At 41.4% G+C, this 16749-nt stretch overlaps 1 protein-coding gene across 1 annotated transcript in view; it reads left to right on the top strand.

Moving 5' to 3' along the window:
• Positions 1 to 307: 307 nt before the first annotated feature.
• The window catches only part of pik3cb (phosphatidylinositol-4,5-bisphosphate 3-kinase, catalytic subunit beta), a 48148-nt gene continuing 31706 nt past the window's right edge, over positions 308 to 16749 (top strand). The window contains exons 1-2 of the mRNA XM_085130364.1: positions 308 to 597; positions 11269 to 11345. The gene's annotated coding sequence lies outside the window, so the exon portion shown is untranslated. The remainder of the gene's footprint in view (positions 598 to 11268; positions 11346 to 16749) is intronic.

Here is a 16749-nt window from a genome sequence, read left to right as displayed (position 1 = left end):
GTGTTAATTTACGTATCAGTGGGTGCTGCTGCACTGAATGCTCTCAGGGAGGCGTTGGGTGTCAACATATGAGTTCCTTTTCTGTCTCTTTATCATATTTTAAACTAAACTGCAATTCCCACTCCAAATAATAGCTTATCACATCTAAAACAAACACACAAACAGAAAGTTATCGGAGACATTTACTCTCCATATAGACAACGTCATGTCTTATTTGTATGGCTTAAATTTGTATTTCACTGCGGATTCATGAAAATGATTTTTTATTCTTGAACATTTACCGGATGTCCTGTTCTTGTTTTACTGATCGGGCTTAATAGAGCCGGTGGCGGAGGGAAATGCAGCAACGAAGGTGGTGTTGGTGGTGGCTGTTCACCTTCTGAAACAAACAGGAAGCACACAGCTCTCCTGTCCACCTGCGGGATCTGTGCTATTCGTGGAGAGGCTGTCGAGCGGTGTTGTCAGATACGCGGACTCGCTGTGCGTGAAAGTAGCCTGGCCCACTCCGTCGTGAAGATAAAGCAGCACTTTTAACTTTCAGCTCTTCTGGCGTGTCCTCTGCGTTTTTAACGACATCCCAGGAGAAAATTAATAAAGGTAAGTCCCACTTATATATATATATATAAAAAAATCACTTCTTTTTAGCTGTGGGCTTTTCGCTCGGGGAGTGAGGACGTCATCACGCCAAACTCAGTTCATCGATTCGTCTAATGTTGCATTTATTGCTGTTTATATTAGGCATTAAAATCCCAGCCCTGCTGTGGAGGACGGTCACAACTTCAGCTAATCGTAGCAGTCTAGTCTGTCATATTTTAATTAACCCCGATGAAGAGGTTATCGATTTTAACCCCCTCTTAAAGCTAACTAATCAGCCTACCCGGTGTGGTGGGCGGCGGAAAAACAACCATAGTTTTAAGTTGAAATGTTATTCTGATGTTCACAGAAAACCTTGTCGGCGTGTTAAACGTTTAGATGTTGTTTGAGGGGTAGTGGATTTCATTATCTAAGCAAAACAAGTAACACATTCCCTTTATCATGAGCTCTCTCCATACGAGAAAGGGACGAAGCATTCCGGAGTGATTACTCCTCAGCTGAGGGGGACTTTGACGCTCGCTCACCGTGTTGTTAGTTTTAAAGTCGGAAACCTGCCCGCACCTTTAACGGATCTGTAGTCTCTGTGCAACTGTCAGCTGTGTGTATTTCATTGTTGAGAAATGGACCGACAACAGAGAGGATGTGAAACTTAAGGGAGCAATTCGCACAGTCAGCTTTTCTGCAATAAGCATGATGACCTTTTTGGTTTTATTTCATTAAGAATCTTACAACAACAACAAAAAAACCCCCAGTAATTTGGTAAACTTGAGTGGGGGTAAAGCTGCTACGTCAGTCTAAATCAGGGGTGGGTAACTCCGGGCTTTAAGGGCGGGTGTCCTGCAGGTTTTAGATGTGTCCTTGATCCAACACAGCTGATTTAAATGGCTAAATTACCTCCTCAGCAAGTGTTGAAGTTCTCCAGAGGCCTGATAGTGAACTAATCATTTGATTCAGGTGTGTTGACCCAGGGTGATATCTAAAACCTGCAGGACACAGACCCTTGAGGCCCCACCCCTGGTCTAAATGGTAATCTGACACCTGTGGGGTTTTTGTGTTTTGTTTTTTTTATTTTAAGTCTTGTTTGACTGTCCACCCAACATAATGTCTGTTCCAACTAGTCAGATGTGCCTTAGAGGTTGTATGAGACCGTGCATGATGTCTACCTGAAAGATGCACAAACCCACTGGATTCATCTATAATAAAATGTAAACAGTCTTGATAAAAGTCACAATTGGCGACAATCGCAATCAGACTAAATTAACAAACAAAAACGGCTGTGTTCTCTATCACTTATAGTACACACTGGGAAACATAAGTAATCCCCTGGAGTGTTGCTACTTAGAGTCAAGTATTTGTGTTAAAGACAGAAGATTAGAGGTGTCTGTCCCTGTAAATAAAGCCTTACAAAATATGGGTCTGATCTTAAAGTTTGTTTGGAGTGAACCAGACTTTGATCACCTTCACGGGACCTTAGAAGAATCTTAATAGAGATGCGTGATATACAAAAGTATTTTTAAAGACCTTTGTGCTTGTCAGTCCGCAATACGATTAACACTTTTGAACAAATTTAAGACTACTGCTATTTTCTGTAGCTGTGAGTGTCTGAACAGAAGTACAGTACCTAAAGGTTTGTAGAGACAGGGTAGTACGACAAGACAATCACCCAAAGCACAAAAGTACATAACCTATAGGAGAAAGTGCATGCTTTGGGATGGCCAAGGCAGACCTGACCTTAACACAACTGACATGGTGTGTTGTGACTAGAAAATGCTGTTCAACAAAGACATTCCAGAAATATTAACTCCCATCCGACATGATGTTGACGGATGGGAGTTATTGCTGTTAAAGGAAATTCTGTGAGTTACTGAATTAAAGATGTGCGTTACTTTTTCCACCCTGTACTGATTTCCCCAAGAGCCAACTACTTAAAAAAAAAACAAACCCAAAAAACCAAAGTTTTCTTTTTTTAAGAAATCAGTGCAGAAATCGTGGTGTTTCCAAAGGGTGCAGGAAATTGCCGCAAAACCTACTGATCATGTAATGTACGACTCAACGGTTGGGCTACTTCCTTAGACCTATTTTCATTCAGGTTTTGGCATTTCTAGTAAACCAATAGCTTTCTTTCCAACTAACCTGAGATCTGTGTTTGTGTGTGTGTGCACCTTAGCGTTAGTAAAGGCATTACATATCCTTTAGCTCAGTCTTAAATTTTTATTGTGAGTTTAATTTATGTGCATCTAGTTAATCAGCAGCTCAGTGGTGATATATTGCAGGCAGCACAACAGATGATACAAACATGATGACACAAATACAAACTTTGCTAGCAGGCATGCAGCCATGGCCACCAGTCACTTTGTTCTTTTGGCCATTGTAAGCAAAGGACTTGGTTTTTCAGATTATCTAGAAATTTAAGAAGCAGTGTCCATGTTTGAGTCCCCCAAAAATGTAAACACAATATTCATAGCAAGCAAAAGCATTGCAAATGCTGCCTTACTGTGTCCTATTTTATGTATCGCACACAGTTACACCTGCAGTGTATAACTCGCAGCTGAATCTTTGCAGGCAGTAAATCTTGGACCTACACAACATTTTTTTAAAAGGGGAAAAATAATTTCCCAGGGGAGCTGGGCAGTATCTGCTGCTTCTGTGGCACTTTGGGAAATATTGATACCCAGTTCATGCATTTTGATATTATTTAAAATGGGCAATGCTCCTGCCTACTGTGTGTTGAGCAAGGTCTGCTGTCAGGTTCTCTCTGAGGTAAAGTTGGAGAACACTGATAAGGCTAACTGACGTCACTCCAAAGACATGAGCCAACAATGCAGCTATTTATTCCAAGCCAGATTTGGTCCCAAAGCAGGCCCCTGAGAAACGGGGGCACAAATGAAGGCAGAATTCTAAGCAAGTGTTTTCACAAAAAGAAAAAGTTTTTACAACTGTGGTGGTGCCTGTGTCACACATCATTTTACTTACAAGAATGAACACTATTGTACACCGAGGCTGTTTTCTGTGAGGATTTAGCTAGCTGGTTAATAAATGATGAATACTAATGTGTACAGCTAAAGTGGAGACAAAGCCAGGTGGAGTACAAATGGAAGGAAGAGTGTATTAGAGGTCCCAGTGTCAAATGGTGTGGTGTAGCTAAGGCCCAGTTTAAGGGAAGAATGTGACTAATATAGTCAGATACTTTACATAAAAGCAGAATGGGTTTGTTTTCAAATCTTTTTGTCATAGCTTCTTCATAGTGATCAGTGGCACTTGGACACACCATAACATCAAGGTTTTATTGGCATATAGCAGCATGGTGGAACTGAGGACACAGTGCAGTCTTAGTATTTAGACAGTGGTGTTTTTCATTGCTTTGGCTTTACTCCACCAACTTGGATTTCAAGCAAAACAATGACTCTGAGGTGAACATGCTGACTTTCAGCTATCAGGATGTTCACATCCACTGTGTGAGCAGTGTGAGAAATCTCCCAAGTCATAGTTCAATTTGAAATGCATCATACTTTTTTTGTGTTTGTTTGTTTGTTCCCAGTATGGTCCCCTTCTGGAAGGTGACAAGTATGGCCCACATTAATGCACAGTTAAGAGTAATCATTGTTAGCCTTAAGCAAAACTGACGACCAGGATCACGAAGCCCCATTCAACAGAGTACAAGGGTTCACTGACTAGTTTGAGGATGAAAGGATAACCCATTTGTGAACTTTATTATTGAACACCTCTACAAGATATGACATCATTTTTGACTTTGCAGATGCTGCGCTTCGTTATCAACAAAACAAAATGAGGGACTATCACCACTTTAAGATACCTTGCCTTTTTTTGGTATTTTTGTTTTTTACCTTTTAGTTTGCCAATTTGTACTAGACTGTAAATATTGTGATTCCAAAAACAATAGAAAATATTCAAACTTTCCTTTCTTCAACTGTCTAAATACCCATTTTAGCTGTTCAGCAAGGATGATGCTCTTTAAATGGAACATGTTAAAGAGAATAATATGTTGTTTGATAGCACAGTATGCTCATAAGAAGTGTGTGTGTGTGTGTGTGTGTGTGTGTGTGTGTGTGTGCATGTGTCCTGCTTTTGAAACCAGAATTGTGTTCTATTGGTGGTTTCTTCAAATGGAGCACATAGTTGTGGTTTGCAGTTTTTGGGTTGTTTATTTTGTAAATTTTCTTTTTGTCATCCCCCATTATATCTCTCTCTCTCTCTCACTCACGCACACCCACCACCACAATCTCTTTGACACTTCCTGCTGCTGTACTTTTAAAGTAATGGCTTGCATAACATCCTCTCAAAGAGCAGCGTGTAAGATAGCCAGTAAAAGTAGTCTTCTTTCATTTATGTGTGAGTAGGTGTGTTTGGTGTGGCACGCCAGTTTGTCTGCTAGCTTTCAGGATCACACTTGCATTAGATAAGCCCTATTTAAGCCATTATGGTCAATGAAAATGTTCAAATCCGCTAGCTGGTCCCAACTATACATAGAAAAGAAACTGCCACAGCTAGAAATGTGACTGACTGTGAGGTGAGAGTGGCCTGTTGGAATTCTCCACTCTGCTGCACAGCAGGCCAGGACCTGCCAAGGAATGCAAGGAAGACAGCAGGAGAGGGTTAGAGGGGGAAGAAATGAGCAGATTGAAATATGAGAGAGAAATCTGTCTGTACCCAAGCCAGATGTGGTCACTGACATATGTGGTTAGACACATCCATCCAGTTTCTTCCACTTATCCAATTCAGGGTCATAGTTGGGGTGGATGGAGACATATTTACCCTTGTTAAATCTAATGGTTAAGTGCCATAAATCAGCATAGGTTTGACATAATCCTTTGAATCATCAATAAATCTTGTTCTAAGCCAACATGTTTACATCGTGTCAGCTGAGCAAAGGAAGTCTTTGACTTGAAGTTTTATGTTTAGAATCTAATTTAGATGCTCACTTGTCAGAAAGCCACAGATGTAAAAAGCTTTGAGAAAGCAGGAGTTTAAATCTGTTTTCATGCATTTAAAGTTGTTAGTCAGGTGTTGAAAAGCGGTCCGTAAGCCAATTTGATGGCAAGACAAAGAGTAGAATTCAGTTGATCTGCATTACAGGTCATCAAATATGAGAAGTGTGTTATGCACCATTGCTTATCCAGTCCTGCGTGCATGCATGCAGGAGCATAAACCTGTCACCTGATTGCATTTAGGCAAGTTATGTATATAAAGACAGTCCCAAAAGGTTAAAGCTGGGTATAAAATAATAATTTTTGATGTAACATGTTTTTAGTTTTTATAACAAGAGTTTTCAATGAAGTGCTCACTCGTCCGACATCACTGTAAAGAAAACGTTTGATGTTGAGTGGATGTGAAAAGCTAATCTGAGATAAGCTCTGGAGCGCATTCCTAACTACACACTGTCCATATGAAAACATGGCAATGTCTAAGCTATGATTCAGTTAATTTTGTTTTCAGGTGAACACTGTAGTGGTGGAACATTCAAACGGGAATTAACTCTGCTTATTTTCTTACTGTCTGCCCACATAGCACATCCAGTAAGGGGAGCATCTATGCAGAAAATTATATTATCGGTTATGACATTACTACACTACATATAAATAGCTGAGACATTGATGACAAATTGAATTTGTGATATCAGACTGAGGATTGTTATTGCAGTATGTTTCATAGAAGAGGTTTAGATTGTCCGTCTGTGTGTTTTGTCTTGTTTTTGTTAGATTATAGTGACGTTCTAACATTTCACTGACTGGAAGACACTGACAGGTTTCTAGTGGTTGTTTACCCAGTATTTAAATTGTTATATTGCCCAGGACAGGCCTGGGATCAGCTTAGGCTTAATTAAAAAAATAAACCTTCTGCCCAATAAGCACAAATAAAATCATTATTTATTTATTTTTACTAGTATTCAGATTTATTTCACATTGACAGCCTCCATTCTGTAACCTCTGAGGTCAAAACCTTAACCTGACGTCTCTATAGCAACACTTTCTCACAGCGCTGGTTCATGTCTGCCAAAGCTGATGACACGTGCACCGATGATGGCATTTGTTTTTCGCAAGGCTCGGTGTGTGCACACATATCTGCATATGGCGCGTTCACATGTTACCAACGTTCCCTCACCCACACATCCATGCAAATGCTGAAAACTGGTTAGAGTTGTAATGATTAGAACGGCAGCTTGAATAAGTTGCTGTTTATCGGCTCTTTAATATGTGTATGCTAATCTGTAAAACAATCACATCGGTCTTAACTGCCTTTTGTTGCAAAGGGATGTCTTCCAACTTCCTGTTGTCTTCCTGTTGTCCCTGCGTCCTTAAATTCCAGACTATGTCAAGACTTTTGGTCGTCTATCTCTTGAGGTCTGTTTCTTGCTTCTGTTGTCCTTTTTCTCCAGTGAACTAAGTGATCTCAGTCAGAGGTCACAGAGTATCTGTTTTGTTTTGGCTTGTGCCAGTGTGTGAGCTGCAGGGAAGGGACCTTTTCTCTGTCAGCCCTGACAGAAGGTAACTGATTTACAGTGTCCGAGAGAGCTTTTTTGAGAGTCAATGCACAGATACGCGTTCACACCACCCACCTGAGGGCAGCCTCACAAACAGCCACTATAAATAGAGATTGAAGCAAGCAGCTAAAAAGGGGGAAGGTGTGGGTAAAGGCTAAGACATCGACTGAATGGGATTTTATCAAACACTTTAATAAAACAACAACAACAAAAAAACAACTTTGACTGTAAAAAATCAGCCTGTGTGTGAGTCTCCCATATTTGTTGGTGATTGAGGGTTATAAACATCCCTCTGTGCTAATGAGTGGGTGTGTATTGTTTTTAGAAGGCGACAGACAGTGGTCTGTTGTTTACGGTGAGGCAGTGATGACGCATGGTCAAATGTAAGGCCCCTTCAGACCACACTTGGTTTGGGGAGTGCTAAAAATGTGCATACTAGTGCATTCCTTCTGCATGTTTTAGCTGTTGCTCTTTACCTGGCACTATTTCAGCCCGTATCTCAAAGCAACAGTTTGTAGTTGTCGTTAACAGTGAACATTTGTTTTTAGCAGTCCGCTGACATCATACATCATGCACTATGTTTATGTGTTGGCTCTGGGGTTAAGTCAATGCAAGGCACAATAAAAACACAGTCGTGTAGTCAGACAGGAAGTGCCCTCTAGGCCATTTGTTGGGTAGGAGGGTGCCTTGAGGGTTGCATAATAAAGTAAAACACCTGATTAAAATCTGAGCTCTCACTGGTCTCTGTGGGCTGGAGGTTACAAGGAGGATACTAAGGAGAATAGCAACAGGATGGCAGCTATCCTGGCTCTCGAATAACTTCACAGTGTAATCAGTGTGGTCAGAGTACATCTGGGCAGATAAGATGCTCCTTACCGAGGACGGTGAGAAACTCTGCTGGTGATGAAGCCCCCCGGCCGTTTTAAGACTCCGCATTCCTCGCATTCCCGGACCAGAGGATGGGTGGAGGAGAGGAAGGGTGTGTGGTTATACGAGGAGAAAGAAACTTAGTCAGACTCCCACTGTGTTGTTTCTGTCACTCTTATCATTCTGCAGGGAGTCTCCGAAGATGTGAAAATCCTGCATTAGGAATCTGTGTGTACCATAGCCTAATCCCTTTTGCGCAAGACGTACACATTACACTTGAGGTTAACGTCACTCGCTACTGGGAATTGTTTTCCCAGTGCAGTTATCTTACAAAAATAACTTGACGCTCAGGTACTTATTTGCTTAAACAAATGAAGTCTGCTTACATGACTAGTTGGTATCCTGATAATGTAGCTGGAAACTCGTAGCTTCTAGTAAAGAGGCCATTTCAATCACAATTGCCAGTCTGGAATTTTTATTATTAACTGACTTAATTTTATTAATCTTGAGTGTTCTGCTTTCTCTTATCATTTTCAGACATGGTTCTGTTTACGCGCCATTGCTTCATGTGCAATGCCACAATAGCAAGAATTTGATGATGGCCGTCTTACTTCTGTGCTTGTAATTTAATCATATTTTTAGTTTTCTCTTCCAGCGTTAAACAGAATAAAACGATCATTGTTCTGCATTCCATTTCAGTCATACCCTTGTTTTTGTCTTGTTATAAATCCCTTTACAGCTTTCAGCACTCTTCCTCCATCAGGCTCTGCACTGTGTGCAGGGCTTACAGCACCTTTGTTGCCTTCAACACCAGAGGGGAAAACAAACGCCATTAATGTTACAGATTTGATGCTCAAATATCAGTTCTCATGAAATCAGTGATTTGACGAGGCTAGTATGGGCTCCTTTACTCAGTTAAAGTGGATGTTTAAGGGGCAAAATCTGGTGCCAAATCTGTTTATGTGTCAGAATAGTTGCTTGGTTATTTAGTTAGTAGTTATTTGTCAGGTGTAGTTGTAATCTTAGCGTTCTCACTGCAGTTGTTTTAAAGTGGTCTTGTTTACGTGTGCAAGAGGATGGCAGAATGTCAAAATGATATAAGCTTTTTAGTCATTTGAGTCATTTGTCCTTTTTGTCATTTGAGAGAAGAAAATGCCTGAATGCGTGTTACAGATTAAACGCATAACATTAGTTGTCTGAATTTTCTAGTTCCTGGAAACCAGAGATCTGTGCTGAGTGATATCTCTGGAGTCTGCGATTAAACACGTTATTTTCGACTCTGTCCCAAAAACAAACTGGCAGCCACTGGCATTACAGTGAAGTTGTTTTGCGCAGAACAATGAAAAGGCTAAGTTTAGGGTTTGCCCTTCAGCATAAACGTCATCCCTGAATCACTCCATAGTGAACCCTCTGTGCTGGTTTGGAGCTTTCTCCTAAAATCTCAAACACACGCTTGCTGTGAATCATGTGATACTTTGAGTCAAATCCAGTCAAGGAGTTAAACATTGACCATCTCTGGCCTGAGATTTTATCACTGTTAAACAGCACACTTCCTGGAACTGGTCACCCCACGTGCCTTTCTCCTGTATCTGTGTGCGGCGAGTACACACAACATTTTGTGGTGAAAAGCCAAGTCTTACCTCTTTCTATGAATTTATTCTCTGCACTTTCATAAGTGTACTCATTCTTACTTGAAACGTCAGAGTCTCACACACGCTCACTGCAGTTGTTCTTTTCCTAGTAAACAGGAGAGTGTCTTAACCACAGGGGGAAAAAACGGAAGTTTACCAGCTTCAGTCATTGTGTGCACTGTGTGTCATCAGTGTGGGTTTTTTTAGATGCTGTATATTTGTTTGCCATATTGCCTGGTTCACATCTTGGCTTCCATAGTTACAGCTCTTTGAACTGTAGACGGTGTACAGATACAGAGACCCATGCATATCACTGCTTTGGGTGTTGTATACAGTACAAACAGAGGTCAGGTCAGGAAGTCTTGTTTGAAGGTTTTGAGGTACCACAGAGTTTTCTATATTTTGCCATTTAAAAAGTGGGAAAGAATTCATAAGTCTGCTTTTTATTTATTTTATTTTACTGAATTTATTTTTTATTTTGTAACACTCAGGATTACGTCTTGAAGGCTTATGCTTACTGACTCTGTTAATTTACCATCTTATCATATTGACCAATATTTTGTTTAAGCATCAAACCTTATCCTTCCACTCACAGTAATTTCCCCTGTTTAAACAGATAAAACATATTTAGAATGAGGTGAGTCATCCACTGCTGTTTTTCAGTCATAGTGTTCAAAAGATGACACATGTGCTTGTTGCTCCAGAAGTTAAAGATGCCTGCTGGATGACTGTTCTTGACAGGCAGTGTGCCTTGTCGGTCAGACCGTCTCCTCCAGGACCTGGGAGCATGAGGTGTGTTCAGTCGTCATAGAACAGGGGTGTCAAACATAAGGACTAGGGACCAGAATCAGCCCAGAAAAGACTCCAACCCAGCCCACAAATGTTTTCATAGGTTTTACAGCTTTTCCCAGTTATAAATTCCTCCTCATGGCTATTTATAGAAATCGTTAAATGACAAATGTTTTTTACTGATATAGAAAATCTGTTTGTGCAGTGGATTGGCAGTAAAATTAAATAATAATAATAATAATAATAATATGGGAATGATATGCCAGAAATCTATTATAATTTAAGCCCAAAGAGTCGTGCTTACAGACTTTTTTCACTTTCTTTCTTTGTCACGTACAGAAACCGACACACACTGTTGAAACTAACCTTCTTTTTCTTAAACTACACTTTTACTCTGTGAAATAACTTCCTCACACTGACTGATGGAGAGTTTCACCTGTCTGGCACTTCAGCTCAAAGTAGGCTGTATGTGGACCAGGGTGTTAAATGAGTTTGACATTCCTGTCATAGATGGAGGCAGCAGAGGAAAAGATTGTAAGAAAAGGACAGTTAAGAGGGTCAATAAGGACGTTTTGGTTTCAGCGCTCAGCCTTTTCTGTTTTATATTAAGTTGCAGGTCAGCTGGGCCATGGAGGTAACACCAGGTTGACAGACTTGTTTATGGTATAATTTCTCACCTACAGAACCCGTCTCATTCTGTTTCCGTTTTTCTGTATTAAATCCCTTTTTTTTTATATATTTCCTGTTTATCTACCATCACCTAAACATTTATTTATTTATTTATTTTTTAATTTTTACTTTCTCGGTCCACAAAAACAACGACAGAAATGAGTAACAACATTCAGTGCTTTCCGCTCACCCTGACACTTTGTTCTTTTGCTTTATCAGATGCAGTGTCCCAGAAGCTATCCAGATCCCCCCAGCCAGGAGCTGAGCCACAGGAAATAAGTGACTTCAGGAAACTGGTAATACATGTGCATGTAAACATGCTGTATCTTGTAATTCCTTGACCTATTTTACCTGTGATGCTGCTGTGTGCATGTGGAAGAGGAGGAATAGCGCTTTGTCTTAGCTGGAATCTGGGCGAGTAGGCCTCGTCCTGACAGGCGGGGAATGTGTGGAAGCCAGCCAGCATACCTTACTTCCCTGTTAGAGATCAGTGTTACACCATCTTGGTACACTCACTGCTTTTGGTTTATGATCCTTTATATCCTCCTTTCTGGGCTTTATTACCGTGGATCTTGTCTGGACAGTACAACAAAATCGAAGTCGTACGTTGTTTATTTTCATGTCGCTACAGCTAGGTGTGGTGTTACCCCCCCCCCCCCCCCCCTTTGCCTCTCACTTGACTTTAGTTAATGTTGTAAAATCATTTAAGGTGCCGCTGGCCTTGGCAGTCATTTCCTTGCTGTACAACCTTCAGCCAGGCTTGAGACTGTTTATGTAATATTGTCCTCAGAGCAGGAAGTGGTGGCTCTGTGAGCTGATCTGTAAGTCTTTATTTTAAGAACACACATGATGATTTGATGAACAACATATAAAATTAACAGTTGCTGACATGCAGTGCACTCAGCATTAGTGGTTTAATTTTATCAGTCCAGCCCTGACTGTTTTGTTTCTGTCCTCGCTCATGCCTTCATTTCCTTTTACAAGTAGACTGAGATGAAGCAGTTTGACAAATTTCTTTCAAAAAGTCGAAAATAATTGCACAGAAATTAGTCTTAAAGTGAGCCTTCTCAAAAGTTCTCCACTGAGAATCAGCAGATTTGTGATGGTGCTTGCTAGTCCAGGTGACAAATGGGAATAAAATGCAGTGTTTCTCACACACAGGCAGGTTGCCTACGTTTGCTAACGACCTGATAAGTAGCTGTGGCAGATAGTTTCAGCATTTTTAATCTAATTTCAATCTGTCAGAACAATTCTATCAGTTTACTAGTGAATCTCTCAAGTCCTCTTGGTCTTATTTTGGCTCTTCCCATCTTGTCTGCCCCCTACTGCCTGGTTCCCTGGCTGTTATAGTGGCCCTGGAAATTGTGCAGCTTCTTCTTCAGATACAATCTTATTCCAGGGTCAGACATCCTTCTGCTCTGGAGATCCACTGTGAACTGGCAGGCCACTCTAAGCAGGAGAATAACTGGCTCACGTGCCTCTACCAGGCTGCACTTGAACACAGCTCCCAGCTGTAGTTCAAGTGGTGGTGGGGTTCATCCACAGGGTTGGACTCCCCGGAGAAGCATCTGACTTTTTCGCAGGGATTTGTTTGCTCTAAGTATGTGGTAAATGAAACATTTGCAGAAGAGCAATTCAAAAACAGTTTTAATTAGTAATTCACTTCATGAAGCCTGCTTATGTCCCCTTTCGCAGCGCACATGTTGTACATACACACGTATGGATATGAACATAGCCCAGGTACAAACACAGCCTAAATCTGCAGGTGTGCAATGATGTTTGCTAGCTGCAAATGCTGACAGAGTAAACACTGGGTTAACTTCCTTGTCCTCTCAATCACAGCACTGCATAACTAGGGTTTTACAGGTGCAGTTTTGACATCTGTCTGCTTAATAACCACATTTCATACTGTTGGTGTCTGTGGCCAGTAATCACCAGTAATTGGTACGGTCGCCTCCTACCTGCACTCCGTTTCTCCCCTCCCCCTCATCCTTCACTCCCACTCAAATGTGGAAAATAGCTCAATCCAATTACTCATGCTGTGTTCCTTCTCCATATCTTTCCACTAACACGACTGTATTAGAGGGTTTCCATGTTTCATCAGAAGTCAGTTGAGGGTCAGTCTGTGCTGACCTTTTTGTTTTTCACAGAAATGACCTCAAGTGTTCTCATTCTTGCTTCATATATTAACATCAGTGTGGCTATAACCCTATAACACACAATCCTAGGAAGCCCAGCCCTTAAGCTTATTCTTAGGAGTGTGTTTGCTTGGCATTATCGTTATGGCATTGACCTTTCTCCCCGTGGTATTACAGAGGTTGCATATAATTAGACTTGTGTGTGTGATTTTTATCTGGACAATAGGACGAGAACTTCTGTATTTATCTAATTATAGATGGGTGGAAAGACACAGTGCCCTCGCATGCTACATGATGTTTTCTGTCACCGCAATGCGTGTGTGTGTGTGTGTGTGTGTGTGTGTGTGTGTGTGTGTGTGTGTGTGTGTGTGTGTGTGTGTGTGTGTGTGTGTGTGTGTGTATGTGTGTGTGTGTGTGTGTGGTTAGCATTAGCTTTAGTTCTGTATTAATAGACGCCAAAAAGGATGCAGATGAGCGAGTGTAGAGTCGAGCCGCCCAGACAAACAGATGGATGCATAAACTGAAGAGGCGGGCATCAGCGTGTCATTTACCGGATCTAAGTGTTCCCAGCAACCCAGTCACCTCTACAGTGAAATGATAGCTGGAGCCAAGAAATGTCTTCCATTTCCAGGCTTGTGTGCGTTTCATTCATTGCCAGTGTGTGGCTCTTTGTTTATGAGGGAGATAAATGGCTGCGAGACGAGTGCTGAAAACTCAGCTCTGTTTGTGTGTGCCATCCCTGCTACATTTCACAGCAGCTTAGTGTTATATTTGTCCATTTCTTTCCACTGTTTTCACAAAATAATCAGTTGCTGCAGTCCTGTGGAGGCTATGTGACAGGCTGGGGTTTTCTTCAAGTCTATTTTCAGGCTTTTCCCTGTGAAAGGATCTTGTTGCAGTCAATTGTTCTTCTGACAGTCACCTGAACCGCAGTAAGCTGTGTTGTTTTGTCGATAAATTTGTTGTTTCATTGAATTCTGTGAGACAAAGTGACCCGACGATTGTACATTTGGCCTGTCATAAATAGAGCTGAAGCAAATGGCCTTCCCAGGGGGCTGTGGTGGAGCTGTCTGTGGGTGGAGGGAGACGCAAAACAAGAATCCAGGGTAAGATAAGAGAAAGCCACATGCAGGTGCTGTAAAAGCAGTGGGAGGTTAGTTTTTGTAGGTTTGTCTGTTTATTTGCCACATTTATTAACACAGGCGGCGATTACAGCATCGACACCTTAATGCTTAAGTTTGGAGCGTTTCATTCTGTGTGAGGCAGCACTTGTCTTATATTTTCTACAGCTAGTCCAGAAGATGCATAGCAGCATAACGACTTATAAATAAATCTCGGGTATACGGCTACAACTAAATCCAAGCCCTTATTGGATGAAGTGGAGACATGACCATGTGAATTTCATTTACAGTGGCAACTGTGAGAAGATGTGCTTTCAAGGAAGGTAAGTGTTGTAATCAGTAGGAATAAATTGATCCCAAGTGATATAAATAAGGTGCCCAACATGCTCACTCCCTCATATCATAGCTGTTCATTGTTTCCTCTTTGTCAGAGTTTCCGAGGAAAGCTTTCTCTGTTCTTTTCAAAAACAGAAGCTGTTGTGTCAAATCGAACAAAGGCTAATCCTTATGTCACCCTCACAGAGCAGCTTGTAGAACAGCTAACCACAAAATGGGAAGAATTAGCCGGGCCACCTCCAGTCGGCGTGTATGTCGTCTATGATTTAATGGATGGTGATTCCAAAGAAAGTCAGACTTTCAGGCTTCTGTTATGCAAATTGGTTTAAAGAAAGGAAATAAGGAAGTAGCTTGCTATAAAGTATTCAAAAGATACTTGATTCCTGTTTTAATGACATTGTGTGTATTTAAGAAGAGAACCTAAACATTTTCCATGAGTATGCTTTGTCTGTGTCAAGTTTTCTGTAAGAGAAGGGGACAAGAGGTGTAGTAGTTTGTCTAGATATGCTTGCGATTAATTTTTTTTCCATTTCCTCTTTCACAGAATTAGATGGGCAAGGCTAACTCTGTATATAGGGGTTTATTTCCCCTCCGGGGCTTCCTTTTGCCTTTGCGTTAGTATCAGAGCTTGCTTTGAATAGTCGTATGTGGTCGTGTTCAGAGTTTGCATAGATCTTTAGCTTTTCAACAAAGGTATGGTTAGCACCAGCTATGTTTGGGTATGTTGTTTGCATGTCTCGTATGAAAGCTGGATTTCCGGTGTTGTATTTAAAGTATCTCTTACAAAGCAATTTATTTACATATGCTGATGACCCCGGTGTGCGTGTGTGAAAGCTACTGAAGGTGTGAGAAAGCCGCCTGAGGCTGCACATCCCACACAGCAAAATATGGCTAGCGCTGTGTGACGACGATGCCCCCCCCCCCCCCCCCCCCCCCCAGCCTGTGTTTTTTACTGCTCAGTATGTGTTTGTTGGTCTGCGAGGCCAAGCTGGCAGGGCAAGGGCAACACAAGGGCAGTGTTTGTGCAGGGCACGGGACTGGCCTTGGTGGCACACACGTACACATACAAACATGCGCGCACACACTTGGCAAAAACAGAGGCTTATTGTGGACTTCAGGCCCAGTTTGGTCCACCCACTACAGTCACACATTGTGTCACATTTTGCATTTTATCTCTGCCTTTTATCTCTTTCTATCTTTTTATCTCATTGTCTATCACGGATTAGTCTGTTCTTTTGTTTTTGTCTTCCCCCCCCCCCCCCCTTTTTTTTGAGTCTTTTAGTGAACTCATGAACTTAACATTCCCATTTATTTTCTACTGCACCTGTTTCCCTTTTTAATTCATCATCTTTTCTCCTCTTTTCCAGCCATCTCAGAACTGACTGCTTCTCAGACCCTCCTGAATAGTCTTTAACATTCCCTCTTTTTTGCTCTCAGCCCTGAAGTCTGACAGTATAGTCACAGAGATCTGTGCTGGCGCTGCTTGTATTTATATCTGTACGTAACTTGTGTCCGTCCTTATTTGTCTCATGTCTGAGAAGTGAATCAGGCTCTGTGGAACATCACACTTGCGCATCAGACGAGCTCACCCGCTATTCTGTCTCCTGCCTCCTCACAGACACAGACTGTGATGGAAGCTAAAAAGGTGAACACCTATTCAGAGTTTCAAAATCTTCACTATGCTGGTTTCATTTGTAGTAATTATTGCTTAATGCTTAATATTACTTAACACAGTTGGTATTTTGCAAGGATCAAAGCGTTACAAGACTAACTGTTGGATCTGCACCACGTATTTGTTCCTTTATTCATTGCTCCCTCCACACTTTGTTGCTTCTGCTACTTTATCTTCTCGTGGAAAACATGCTCAGTGATTCACCACTGTCCCAATATGATGGCTTGTACCACTGAAGCATGATTATGTTAATAATTACAAGTATTTTCATTGTTCTCTGGCAGTTGGGCACCTACCAATTTGTATACTGCTGAAAACCAACTGGTGGAATGGGGGTGGACATTTTGCTATGTGGACTCAAGAAACTGGGTGTGTACCACAGACCATGTGATAATGAGACAACCACTCTCCCCCTGGCATAGTTAGCCCATAG

This window comes from Neolamprologus multifasciatus, chromosome 14 (genome assembly GCF_963576455.1).
Source record: "Neolamprologus multifasciatus chromosome 14, fNeoMul1.2, whole genome shotgun sequence".
NCBI classification, from domain to species: Eukaryota; Metazoa; Chordata; class Actinopteri; order Cichliformes; family Cichlidae; genus Neolamprologus; species Neolamprologus multifasciatus.
This window is presented reverse-complemented; position numbering and strand designations above follow the sequence as displayed.